The sequence below is a fragment of the Artibeus jamaicensis genome, unplaced genomic scaffold, assembly GCF_021234435.1.
Source record: "Artibeus jamaicensis isolate MK-2021 breed Jamaican fruit bat unplaced genomic scaffold, CSHL_Jam_final contig_354, whole genome shotgun sequence".
Lineage (NCBI taxonomy): Eukaryota > Metazoa > Chordata > Mammalia > Chiroptera > Phyllostomidae > Artibeus > Artibeus jamaicensis.
In genome coordinates, this window is record NW_026521803.1 from 16,864,194 (window position 1) to 16,879,302 (window position 15,109).

Genomic DNA, 15,109 nt, shown 5'->3' on the forward strand with positions numbered 1-15,109 from the left:
TCATGTGTTGTCACCTAGGGGAAATAAGGTGACACTCTTCATATTTTTACCCATATTTTCTTTCCCATGACCCTCCCTCAGAGTTCTGCATCCTTTGAACCTAATTCAGGGGCAGAAGAAGTGAGGCTGTTAAAAGAAAATTGTCTTCACTTCTGCCTCCCCATCAGTGAGACAAATATGATGATCCAGGTAGGCCTTGCCTGCATCCGTGTTTGGAATTTCTCTGTTCTTTGGCCTCCTAGAAGGTTGTCACCATAGTTCCATTCCCAGTGGGTGTGAGGTAAGTCTTTCATTCTGGAAGTGGGAGCCCTCCGGGGCAAGCTAACTGTGAAAGGGGAGGCCAGAAAAAGAGAAAGGTAATCCTTCCGGGTTCTCAGGCAGGTCAGCTTTAGAAAAAATATACATAGAAGTTGAGGACATGGAAACAAATTTTCTGACAATTATCCATATCTGTGGACACCTCAGAAAGCCAGTCTTTTCTGAAGATTCTCTCACCTTTGTGGGATACCTGAAGTATATGGCATTGTTACCTACTCTGCTGTTGCTTTCTGCCATGGCCAATACCTGGTAGTGAGTTTGCATGAGAACCTGGGCTGGGGAGAAGATTTCTGAAGTGCGGAGGTCATTTTCTTTACAAACCATAGTGTTCTGGAACTGATGAGTGAATAAAAGCAGACAGCCTTGTCTTCTGGCTCAACAGCATGGCATTCGAACACTTGTTCAGATTTGTTCTTGGAACTTGTTTCTCAAACAGTCATAGGAGGTTATTCACCAAAGTCAATGAAACTGAAATCTTCTTTGTCAGCAGGAGAACATCACTAGATGTGCTCCCATTATAGCCATTGGAAGAATTTCCCCCGATCCTCAAAATATATTATTACATTTCGAATGACATTTAGAGATAAGTCTTTAGTCATGGAATTCTAGTAGGAGGGGAAAAATGTAGTTTTGGTTATTTTCACGATTATTGTTGTTCAAATGTGAATCATGCCCTTCAGTTGATGAATTCTCATTGAAGCTTCAATGAAAGGGGAAGATGAAATAACATAAATGATAGCTATAGTTAATTTATACTAAGCTTCCTTGATGAAATTAATATTGTTAGATGGAAATGTAATTTAAGCAAAATATGCTTATAGGCTCATGTAAGCTGAGTTACACATTTGGACTTTAAGAAAAAAATCACTCTTGCCTTTCATAGAACTGCTTATAGAATGATTTGGCTTAATTGTTTGTACAGCTTTCTAGACATTATGGCTCTTTAAAGGAAATAAGGGCACAGGAGACAAAGAGACGAAAGACAAAGGATCATTTTAAATATGCTTCTGCTGGAAAATCTATAATATTGCAGGATACTTCTAAATTGCGAAAAACCAGTTTTCAACATATGTGTCAATATAGTCTAGCAGTAGTTTTCTATTTACAAAAAAAGGAAAAAATCTTGGAAATTTAAAACAATTTAAATTTAGACTAAAATAAATGATATTGACTTGTTAAGTAAACTTCAAAACATATTGACTTAAAAGGTCAGCAAATGTTAGTGAAAAATATACAAGTCAATATCCATTGCACGCTTGAATTCTTTGTCTTTATATGACATTTCAAGCAATTTTTGTAACTGGTCAGGAAAAAGCAAGAAAAAAAATAAGAAACATCAAGACAGCTCACTGATTTCAGATAAAATCTTCCATGCTCTCAAAAAAAATAACTCATAAGCATTATAAACTGACATTGATTACTATTCTGAAAAAATCTACAACTTGTTTCTTAATATGAAACCAAACATTATGTAATTAATAATGAAAATTCAAAATATCAGTCATTAATATTTCTTCCCTAGAGTCTATTCATAGTAGACAGTCAATACAATATTTATTAAATAAGCTAATTAGAAGAGTTAAGGGTTCATACATGGGGATACAGAAACTCCAGTTGATGAGCCAAAAGAGAAGGTGGTCTAACCAGCCACGTCGCATCTCTCCACAATCACATGTGGGAATACATGACAATGACCTACCTTTCCTCCTCCGGAATAAATTGAATTTATACAGCTGTGTTAAATATAGGGTGTATTTATGAGACTGGAAAGACATCAGAGGTCAGGTTGCACTAATCTTTGTGATTAAATGTCTGGACTGTGGGTCTTGCTTTTGAACACCACAAGGTACTTCCTAAACATAGTGGAGGGTAGATGATTCAAGCGAAGCTTGGTCCTTATGCTCCTCCTATGGCCATGTAAGTTGGTTGTAAAATCTCAGGCAGCAACAGCCAGTAGTAGGAAGAAAAGAAACTAGCATTTATTTAGGGTTTATATGGCGAGCACCATAGATACTTTCCATGTGTGGTCTCATGTTGTTCTTTCAACCCCTTTGAGATGTGAATATAATTTCTATGTGGAAACCACAAGGAAAACAAAGTTCAGACAGATTTCCTAATTAAAATATGATGGAATCAAGATTTTTTTACCCAGGTTTTATGTCATCGCAGTAATTACTTCCTGCATCTGTGATCATAAAGACCTCATCTTCCTTTTTGTTACTTATTTTTGTCTTCTAGCCTTGCTGGATCTCTAACACCTCCAATTCATGATGTTCTTTGGAACATTATTCATTACTTTCCTTTCCAAATCTGCTCTTCTCTTGCATTCAGGCTCCTAAGATAGAAATCTTCACTACATATACCTCCTGCTCCTGTCTTGTCCACTTTGTATAAACACTCTTTAAGTCTATCAACCTCTTGCTAAGTACGTCTTGAATTATGTCCCTTCATATCTTGATCAAGCATCTAGGTGACAGCTTAGACTTTCAACAAAGTATTTTACATAATTCTAGTTGACATCTGCCCCATCCACTCGATGAGTTTTAATGTAGCTACAGACCCTGTTACCCTGCAGGGACATTTTTGTTGCCAAACCTCTAAGTAGCAACCCAAGTTGAGGTTGCTACTCAACTTTGAGGTATTTTTTGAGGTATTTAAGAAAAGACAGCCAAATGGTATTACAGATGTTGTTTGTGTAACCTGAGCAATCACTCACTTCCTAAAGCATCCTGAAACACTCTTCTGAGTATATCATGGTATGCAGATTCTTGGGCCTCTGCCCCAATTTCACTATTCTTGCCAAATACATGCAGGAAATAGAAACCTTAGTGTATTTTAAACATGAAGAAATTTAACACAGAAATGTAAATGCTTGCAAAAATCACTGAAAGAGGAATAGAAATAGGCCATAGGCTGGAACTCCAAAATGAGATAGAAGTAACCCAGTATGGGAGCTACTACTGCCTTTAAAGCTGCCACAGGAGATCTGAGCTCAACAACGCATGCTGTAGGTAACACTCAAGATCAAGCAGTTGCTGCTGGTGCCATGGTCCCTGCTGTAATGGGCTCTTGACACCCAGAAAGCAGGGAAGTAGACAACCATCACCATGGGCCATGGATTTGAAAGCCAGAATCAAGAATCCACTCCTGAGCCAGGTGCCACCAGCAATCAACACCAGGAAGCTGGAATATTTCTGCAGAAAAAGTTTCTATGACCTTTCTTGCCAAAAGAAACAAGATGGGCAGGGAACTGGCCTCTGCTTCACTTGTACTCCCAAACCTTGTGTAAGTTCTCGTTCATATCTATAGCCTCATTCATACTGAGAACTCTAGTGGTTTTGTTTCCCAAGCTCTCCAATGAGAAGGAGGCTGAAAGGGCAGCTGAGAAAGCCAATCTACACTGTGGCTGAGTTTCAGAGGTATCTTTATGCAGCTCTTCTTACATTATATGTGCAGTATATAATTTATATATGTAAGTATGTTTAAACATGTTGTATTGTGATGTTTTTTTAAATTTCCAAATGTGTTTTAGAAGTCTTTATCAGTATGTGTGAATATAACCTATTATTTTTTAATAGTGCCTGATATGTACATTTAAATTGTATCCAGTTTTTGCTGAAACTAAAACTACCACTATGGCATACTTGTCCCTATATCTTGGTGCAAATGTGTGAGTAACTTTATACAGTAGATTTATAGAATTCAAAACTTACCTGCATCTAAAATTTTGTTAGCTATTGTCAAACTGCAAAAGCAAAAATATTGTACCAAAGTATCTTCCTATGAGTAGTTTAGGACGTTCTTGCTTTGATATTTTTTCACTCTGAAGAGTGAAAAATAACATTTCATTACTTAATTTGCACTTCTGGATTATGAGTGATGTTGTCTCTTTTTGTGTTTTTTGAGTATTTGTAGTTCAGTGAATTTCCTGTTCATTTACTTTATCCACTTAAAAACGGAATTGTTATTTTTCTATTTATTTAAGAAATTTTTTGTATTATAAATAATATTGCTTTATCTGTTATTGGTTTAAAACATTTCTCATAATCTATCATTTACCTTGTAATTTTGTTTCATGGTATCTTTTTTATTTTGTACAAAAAGTTAACAATTTTATATTATCAAATCTATCCATCTTTTTTTATGTTTTCTCTATTTGAGTTGTCTTAAGGAGGCCTTTATCATCCCAACATTATTAAAAATATTTTCCTCTGTTTTTTTTATATGGTGATATGAGCCTATCAAACTCAAGGTCAGGGGCTCAGTCCTCTGCAAGACTCTCTTGACTTCAGATGTCAGCTGAAAATTTGGAAGTCTTCCTACTTATGACCAACTGGCTACTAATTCAGGGGTTCCTGTGAGTATCTTCAAGTTTGACAATTCACTGGAAAGACTCAAACAACTCACTGAAAGTGCTGTACTTATGATTACTGTTTAATTAGAGCAAAAGGACATGAATCAGAACCAGTCAGAGCAAGAGATGCAGGGGCAAAGTCTGGATGGGGTCCAAACGAAGCTCCCTCTGGAGTCCTGCCTGGTTGGTGTTAGCTCCTTTCAGCTATGATGTATTGCCAACCAGGGAAGTTTTCTCAAGCTCAATATTAAAAGTTTCTTTTGAACTTCCAATATGCAGGCAGAATTAAGTGAATCACTGGCCACATGGTTGAACTCAATTTTCAACCCCTTCTGGGAGATCAGGCTGATAAAAAGTGTCTCCAAGCCCCAATCCTTTAATCATATGGTTGGTCTTTCTGGTGTGTTCATTTTCCCACTTGAGTTTTCTCCTCTGCACACACTATCCGCCATGAGTGGATGTCCACCATGGATTTCTATTCTGGCCATTTATGTATTTTTATAGCTGCTCCAATACTGCACTGTTTGAATTACTTTAACTTTATAGTATTTTAAAAAATAATGTGTTGATAACTAGTATGTCAGATTCCACTTAATTGTTCTTGTCTAAAATATCTTGACTTTTGTGAATTTTCCTTTCCAGATAAACTTTATAATTTTCTTGGATATCACAAATAAACCTCAAAGGGATTTCAGTTGGGATTTTATTGATTTTATGAATGGCTTTAAGGAAACTGATATCATTCAATTATGAATATTTCTCACTCAGGATGATGGCATGCAATTTTACTAATTCATTTCCTTTCAAAAATGTCTTTCAATAAAATATCATTTCCTGTTTATGTTTCTTGCAGGCTTTTAAAGATAATTTGAGGTGTGTACTTTTTTGTATATAACTGTGCCTGAACTTTTATCTGTTCCTATTTATAACTATTGCCTTCATATATGAAAGCTGTGTATTTGTGTCTTAAATCCAGCACATTATTAAACTATATTTATTTTCATAATTGTTTAATTTATTATTTTAGATAGATAATCTCCATAATAATATTTATGTAGATTAATGTCATCTACATAATGATATCTTTTCTCTCCTTATGAATAAATATTGGAATACGGGGGTACAGGAAATGTGAAATAGAAATATTGTTAGCAGACACCATTGTTCAACTTCTACTTCAATGTGAATGCTTCTAATATTTCACTTTTAAGTAAGACATTTATGACATATTTCTATATTATGTCCTCTGGCACTTTTAGTAAGTTACTTCTGTTTCTGGGGTACTATACATTTTAATCAGAAGTAAGTGCTTCATTTACAAAGTGCTTTGGGAATTTATCAAGATCACTTCCTGTTATTTCATTTGTAAGTTGTTATTGTAGTGATTTACATGAATACATTTCCTAATCTTAAATGGTTTTTGTATAAAATAATTTTTCTGTTAAACCATAGTTTCACATGTGAATCATATACAGTTTTCTTTAGTACACGGCAGACTCAGTTCCCGAAGGCAGACTCAGTCCCCGAAGGTTTCTTCTGGATATTCATCAACACTCTGGCCGGCAGGTTCTTGGTGCTGCCCCTCCCTGGAGTCATCCTTAGGGAAGGGGGCTGGAAAGCTCCTTAGAGTTTCCCATGTTTTGGAACAATTTAAATCATATAGGAATATTGGAATTTTTTTTAAGTTGGTAAAAATTAAAGCCAGCCAAAATGTAAGCATTTTGCAGGAATAAAAAATTGATCAGTTTTTACATGTTTTCTCTGTTGATCTATAGAGCTTCATGGTCCTTTTTGAGTTGTTAATTTATATTTTCTTTGAAAATAATGACATTTGTATAAATCTTCAATTTTTCTGTTTGTCTCTGTGTATTTCCCTTTGTTATTTCAAATGTTTCTTTATATCTATATGTATTTATCCTTTCTTATTTTTTATTGCTTTTTCTAATTTGTATCTTCTCTCTTTTTTCTTAATAATGTGAATATATTTGTAAAAGGCATACATAACTGCTCTTTTCAAAGAACCAACCATCTCTTGATTTTAAAAATCAAGTTTACTTTAAAAAATTCTATATCTTTAATATATTTCTTTACTACTAAATCTACACATTTTCCTCTTTGTCCCCATCCTGCATGTTTGGATCTGTAGTGTTTTTGTTTTGTTAACATCTAAACAAATTACTATTTAGATATTAAGAATTATTTATATTTGGTTTGAAATTTTACATGTGATTAAGTAGGGCAATTTCATGCCTCAAGAGGGTTGGGCAAAATTAGGCTTATAGTTGTTCTCATGAAAAATAATATAATAATTAGCCCGCCCTGGTGCCCATCTTCAGCGACCAACCTCAGGAAAGGATGGAGGATGGCTCTCCCGGCTGTCCTGGGGCTCCTTGGGTGGGGCTGACCCCGGGGAGCCCCCGACTGATTCCCAGAGCTGGGTTGGGAAGGGGACCTTAGCCTGCTGCCGCCTCCGAGAGGACCGCCAGAAATGAATAAATAAAAAATCTAGTGGACTTCCACCAAGATGGAGGCGTAGGTGGAAGTACTGCACCTTCTCACACAACCAAGTTTAAAAACAACAAAGTTTTAGCAACAAAAACGCAGCCAAACCACAGAAAATTGAACTACAGGGAAGTCTGACAACAACGAACCCTTCAGCCAAACCGGTAAGAGGGGCAGAGCCAGCAGCAGAGTGGAGTCGGGCAGGAAAGATCCACCAGACCTACTGGGGTGGGCAATCCAGGTACGCAGGCAGCTGTAGGCAGATCCCAGGTGTGGAGTAGCAGGTGGAGCCACTGAGGACAAAAGGCGGTGGACTCACTGAGGGCTGACCACAGTCACGCAGTCGAGTACAGATAAACTGGTGAAGGAGTGAAGCAGTGAGACGGACTGTGCAGGCCCCAGTGGCAGAAAGTGGCAGAGGGGACTGCCAGTGTCCCTCTCTGACCCCGCCCCCACATACAGCATCACAAACCAGTGACCTGGCTGGCCCCGCCCTGGTGAACACCTCCTCCTATGTAACAGGCATGAACAGATCAAAACATGGCTCCAGAACAATTCAGAGCCCCAGAGCCGATAAATCTAAGTGATGAATAAATAGCTAAACTTTCAGATGCACAGTTCAAAACACTGGTGATCAGGATGCTCACAGAACTGGTTGATTTTAGTCACAAACTAGAGGAACATATGAAGGCTAAAGTAATTGAAATGAAGGGAAATGCACAGGAAACCAATAGTAATGGAAAGGAGACTGGGACTCAAATCAAAGGAGTGGACCAGAAAGAGGAAAAAAATGACCAAACAGAAAAATATGAAGAAACAAGAATTCAAAAAAATGAGGAGAGGCTCAGGAACCTCCAGGACATCTTTAAATGTTCCAACATCCGAATTATAGGGGTACCAGAAGGGGAAGAGGAAGAGCCACCAGTGGAAAACTTATTTGAACAAATAATAAAGGAGAATTTCCCCAAGCTGGCAAAGGAAATATCCTTCCAGGATATCCAGGAAGCTCAGAGAGTCCCAAAGAAGTTGGACCCAAGAAGGAACACACCAAGGCACATCATCATTATATTAGCCAAGATGAAAATGAAAGAGAGAATCTTAGAAGCAGCAAGAGATAAGGGGACAGTCACCTACAAAGGAGTTCCCATCAGACCATCAGCGGATTTCTCAAAAGAGACCTTACAGGCAAGAAGGGGCTGGAAAGAAGTATTCCAAGTCATGTAATCCAAAGACCTACATCCAAGATTGCTCTATCCAACAAAGCTTTCATTTAGAATGGAAGGACAGATAAAGTGCTTCTCAGATAAGATCAAATTCAAGGAGTTCATCATCACCAAGCCCTTAGTATATGAAAGGTTAAAGGGACTTACCTAAGAAAAAGAAGATAAAAAAGATGAACAGTGAAAGGACAGCAAACTCACAGTTATCAACAACCACACCTAAAACAAAAACAAACTAAGGACAGCTAGATCAGGAGCAAAACTATAGAAATGAAGATCACATGGAGGGTTAGCAACAGGGGAGTGGGAGAAGGAGAAGGGGGGAGAAGGTACAGAAAATAAGTAGCATAGATGGTAGGTAGAAAATAGGGGGGAGGGCAAGAATAGTATGGGAAATATAGAATCTAAAGAACTTGAGACACGTGGTCATAAACTAAAGGGGGTAATGGTGGGGGAGGGGGTGTGCAGGGTGTAGGGGAATGAAGGGGGAAATAGAACTGTAATGACATAATCAATTAAATATATTTTTAAAAATAATAAAAATAAATAAAATCTTAAAAAATTTTTTAAAAATAAAAAAATCAAAAAAATTAATGAATAAATAATACGAGAATAAACTGTTTTGTGTATTCACAATGTAAACCTACTTTGTTCTGCTCTGTATTTTTCTTTGTGGACTAAGAACATTGTTTTATTATAAAAGTATTTCATATGAGATCTACTCCTTATACAAACTTCAAGTGTATGAAATAGTATTATTAAATACAGGTACAATATTGTAAGGTTTCTAGAACTTATTCCTTCTGTATGACTGAAGCTTTATTCCGGTCAGATAGCCATTCTCCTTTTCCCTTTTCTCCAGTTCTGAAGTCCATCTTTCTACTCTGTTTCTCCAAGTTTGACTCTGCTGGATTCCTCATATAAATGGAATCATGCAGTATTTGTGCTTCTGAGACTGACTATTTCACTTAGCATAATTTCCCCCCGGTTAATTCATCTTGCAGAATTTCTTTCCTTTTAAAGTTAAGTAAATTTCTTTTGTATGTGAATACCACATTTCCTTTATCCATTCCTCTGCAGTGGATATTTAAGTTGATTTCACCTCTTGGCTATTGTGAATAATGCTACAGTGAACACAGAAGTATAAATATCTCTTTGAGATCCTGATTTCAGACTAATATATTTTTATGGGTATTGTTCATGGGTATTTTTAGGAACAACTGGAAGAAAGAAAAAATAGATGAGAAAAACTTTAGGTAAAGGAGGTTTGGGGAAAAATGAGGAGCTCAGTTTTGGACATTTGAGTTTGAAGTATCTTTTAAACATTCAGTGGAGCTACCAAATAAATGGCTCCAAGTAAGTCTGGGGCATAGTTTTGAAATCTGGAGATACGAAAGTGGGAACCTTCAGCTTATAGATGACATGATTAAATGAGTTCACCAAGGATGTGGGTATAGATAGATAGAGAGGGGAAGAAGATCAAGGACTGAGTCTTGGGTTTCTCCAACATCAAGAGGTGGAAAGAAAGGCAGAGGAACCAACCAGAGAGACTAAAAAGGAGCTACTACTGGGGAAGATGAGAACTAAGGAACTGTGATGTGATGAGGCAAAGTTTCTACTACTGCCTGATGCATATATTTTAACTTAGGGCCATCTCATACACCTTCTTTTTTCCCCTCTATTTTTCCAGTGTCTTTCTTTCTTTCTTTCTTTCTTTCTTTCTTTCTTTCTTTCTTTCTTTCTTTCTTTCTTTCTTTCTTTCTTTCTTTCTTTCTTTCTTTCTTTCTTTCCTTCCTTCCTTCCTTCCTTCTTTCTTTCCTTCCTTCCTTTCTTTCTTCCTTCCTTCCTTCCTTCCTTCCTTCCTTCCTTCCTTCCTTCCTTCCTTCCTCTCTTTCTTTCTTTCTTTCTTTCTTTCTTTCTTTCTTTCTTTCTTTCTTTCTTTCTTTCTTTCTTTTTTCTTTCTCTCTTTCTTTCTTTCTCTCTCAAGTTGAGGTATATTTAAATCTACTGTTTTGTCCAAAGATTTGCAAAATTGTGAGATGGGGCTAGAGAAGGAAGAAAATTCACTTGGAGAAAAATACTTCCATGGCATCACCTTGGAAAATAGTAGTTAAATATGATTTTGGATGACCCTCTGTTGGTTAGGGGTAAATACAATCATAGCTTTAATATGGGTACTCAGAACACATTATGCACACACAAACAACTTTAGAACTGTGTATGCTGGGGCAAGGGGATGTGCCAGATGCATTGGATTAATTGCTTTGGCCCATTCTAGAGAAGCTACTTTGCTCACAGCTGCTGGTTGGAGCAACCACACCCGACATATGTCACTTTTCTCACCCATTCCCCATTGTGGCTAACTAAACCAGGGTTGGCAATCTGCCAAGGCCAGCTGATCCTGTGACTGACCAGTGAGCAATGAGATTGATTCCTTTCTGAGAATTAGAATTAATGTTGTTGGTTGGTTCTGGAACCTGGAGCTTTGAGTTCATGTAGACTCAGGGACTGTGGGAGCAAATATTGGGCCATCCACAAGGAAAAGAAACCTGCTGACAGAGAGAAAGATGAAGATGCTAAGAAATGATGAACAGATGACAATGTGCTAAGAGATAGTAAAGAAGGTGCAGCAATGCCGTGGGGAAGAGAAAGACAGAAATGGGAAAAGGCCAGAGACAAAAAAGACTTTCCAGAGAGATCAAGACTCACCTTTGTGCCTCACATTTCAATTCCCAACTCCTGTCCCCAGAGACATACTCTGGTATTCATCTCACACAACAAATACCACCTCTGTTCTCTAGAAGTTTATAAATGAAAGAAAACAGCACTGAGGTGGACTATTGTATGTGGAAGACTGAGACATTGAAAGCAGACAGATAAAGACAGATGAAGCCTATCTGTACTTATATATAGTACAGATATTACATAGTACAGGTATAGTACCAATATAATGCACTGGAAATAATATCCTAGTTTACCTGTGCCCTTATAAAATGTGAAATTTCTTTACATCCTTTAAATAAGCCCTTCTTAGTTTCTTAATTCAGCATAAGAGAGTTTATATTCTGTGTGACAGAAAGAGATTTGATTACAATATGTCAAGTTATGAGAGACATTTTCCAAAGGTTGGTGGAATTGACTCATCAGGATTCTAGACCCTTGTGGGGTCAGAATTTTTGGAGGAAAGATTGGAAATATGGACAATGAACAGCAGTGTTAACATGCAGAGGAAATTTTTAAAAACCTTACAAAAAATGACAGGAAGACCAAAGCCAGACTGTATGAACTATGGCAGAAAAAGCAGAATGGTGGAATGGAGGCTGAATGTGCACCAGGCAGGTAGCCGGTGGTTTAATAAAAAATAAAAGTAGTTTACTAACAAACAGAAGCAGAGCACATTGGCACTGGAGAAAATGTTCCTTTTTTACTTACCACTGTCAAACTCAGACCAACAAAGTGTAAGTCAGTGCACCTTTGCTTATAATACTCTTCTAAAAAATACAATTTCTGGTTTTCACAGTCCTGTAGGCCAAAGGAAACAACATTCAGATTAGTTTCTACATTAAGAAGATTTGAAGCATTTAATGCAGAAGTTTAAGTACACATAAAGTGTTGTAATGCTTTAGAAAAAATGTTCTATTAATTTTTAGAAGCACTTTCAACATCTCCCTTATTTTTAATGACAGCCAAGGCAGACCTTTGAGACTCAGATGGGTTCAGAGCTACTCCCCTGCTGGAATCCCCTGGACAATTCAACTTGCCACTGTTGTCACCATTCCTCATTGACTTATTTTCTTCATGTCTGGGAGCCTCTTTAAGGTGTACGACCACCTGGTTAGAGATGATCAAAAGAGAACTTCAGAGTTTATTTGTAGTTAAAGATACATGACGGATTGTTAAGGGAACCCAGGGCAAAAAAATATATGGTGCAGTGCTAACACTTGATTAGCTCACTGTGTGTCCTTGGGCAAGTCACCTGACCTCTCTGAGCTTTGGTTCTTTTATATTTTAAGCTGTGCTTTGAGGGAGTGGGGTAAAAAGGAGAGAGTAGTTGCTTGACATAATTTTTTATATCCCTTCCAGCTGTAATATTTGATGTTCGTCTAAGACCAGGGGCAAATTTAATTTTTCTTTGACAGTGAGGGACTTTTACACAAAAGACAATAGCCAGCTTTAATACATCTTCCCTGGGGATAGAATTAGAGGAAATTGAACAAAACCTCCCTTGATTTAGGTTAGAGATAAGGAAGACTTTGCAGACTGTAGAAATTATTTGTTGGTGTGAATGAAGAATGAAGAATGGAGAGCATTATGCTAACTGAAATAATCCAGGTGGTGAAAGACAAATACCATATGATTTCACCTATAAGAGAAACCTAATGAACAAAATGTACAAATGAGCAAAATATAACCAGAGGCATGGAAACAAGGAACAGACTGACAGTGACCAGAGGGGAGGAGGATAAGGGGCAAAAGAAAGGGGAAGGGTCTAATCAACAAACAGGTATAAATGACCCACGGACATTTACTATAGGGTGGGGATTGACTGTAGGAGGAGGGGTGGGCAGGGCAAGGGAGAGCAACAGGGAAAATTGGGACAACTGTGCTAGAATGACAATGGAACATTCTAGCAGGATAGATTTCTATCTCTCCCTGGACAGAGTAGGATCCTGAACATGAAGACTAAGTTTCCATTTAGTGAGGGAGCGTGGAAGTGTTGGGGGTGGGGAGAGGGATGAAGATTTTAATGGCCTTTCTCTACTAGCCCACAGTCCTGTGAACAACTTGCTTACTTGTAGTTCTGGGTTTCATGGGGTTAATGCTCCTCAGAGTTTACTGAAAGCTTGGTGACTAGCAGCAAGTTATCACAACTATCCTGTTCTTTGCATTTGGGACACACAGGAAGGTATGAGTTAGTATCCAAAACAGAACAAGTCTAAGTATCAAAACTCCCAGTTTGTTTTCACCATCAGGTTGAAACGATAGTAAAGTCACAAAGGATGCTAATGTTCTAAAAGGAGTGAACCTGGGGCTAACACAACAAAACAACTTTTTCCCTTCCAAGTTCCCAGATTGAACAAGCATCTGTGTGTGTGTGCGTGCCCAGGGTCGGGGGGTGGTGACCGGACAGGAGAACATCCTGGGGCTGACGGACAGGATGCAGAGACACTGTAAGCTTCAGCCTCACAGGCTGTGGCATCAGCCTCTTGGGAAAGGACCCCCATTCCCTCATGATGATGGCAGCTTTGTCAGCTGTGGTTAGACCAGATGATGACTGGGATGCTGTTTTTCTAATCTTTACTTTGTATTTTTTTATTTCCTACTGTCCCCTTGTTCAATTTCTCTATGTTCAGTCTCATTGTCTGAGCTTATTTTGTTGTTGTTTGTATGTGTCTTGCGTGATTGGATTTTAATAGAAATTATTTCATTGCACTTCAACACATTCTTACATTCACCTATATATGGTTTATTATTTTGTTTGCACTCCTCAGCCCATCCGATTTCAACTTGGAGCTACTGCAGCCCCACTAGGGGGCCACAGTGGCTGCTCTCCCAGCAGAGTTCTGGGAAGTTATACAGACACACACTTTAAAAAAGAAAAAGCGTGGCTGTGACTACGTTGAGCTATAGATCCTTTTGTTCTGATGCTGTAGCCGATTGTATTATCAGAAAAAAATGAGAGGATTAAAGAAAAAAAGAACCCAGTTTGCTGTTTAAAGTATACTGGATACTCAGGAGTATTGTTTTCTTTCAGAAGCACAGAGGAAATGTCAAGAAAAGACAGTACATCTCGGCAATGTGTGGCCTTGTGAGATGCTTGAGAAAAATTGTTCGGGGCTTTTCGGATGGGTTTGGATGAATCTTTCCTGCCTCTGTGCTCTCCCTGTTTCAATTTATCTGATCCACTACTGACAGATTAATCTTCCAAAAAACTCTGCAGTCATCACGTCATTGCCTATCTTAGGAACCATCAACAATTCTGCATTATCTGGACCTAAACTTCCAGCCTTTCAGAGTATAAAAATTCCTTTTAATGTTAAAAAAAAGGAACAGGCCCATGACATATTTAGAATTAATTTATTATGCTTTTAAGTGAATTTGCATTTAAGTATTTAATGAGAGCATCTATGTACTTTAACAAATGGGAGAGAGTATTTTATTCCAGCGTCTTATCCTGGATCACCTCTGGATTCCTGAACCTCATGTAATAATGACTCCAGAGTTCCAAGAACTTTGGGTCAGAAGTATTAACGTAGAGGACTGAGCTCTAAGTATTGCCAGAATGTTTCAGCGGGCAATAGTCTCTGATTCCATTGATTTTGCAAGGGTAGATGGCTCTCTGGGTGTGTTCTCTCTCTTGTGCTTCCCTGTAGCCTCTTGGACCATTCTCTAGCCATGTATTTCCAATTGCTCCCTTTTCATAGACAATTTTCTTGCAGTCCCCCAATATGCTCAAGTATCAAGTAATTTAAATTATCCTCCCTAATCCCACCCTGGCCAGTATGGCTCAGTTGGTTGGAGTGTCCTCTCATACACCAAAAGGTTGTGGATTTGATTCCTGGTCAGGGCACATGTGCAGCTTACAGGTTTGATGCCCAGTTGGGTGCATATGAGAAGGCAACCAATCGATGTTTCTCTCTCTCTCTCTTCCCCTCTCTCTAAAAGCAATGAAAAATGTCCTCTGGTAAGGATAATGAATAAGTAAGTAAGTAAG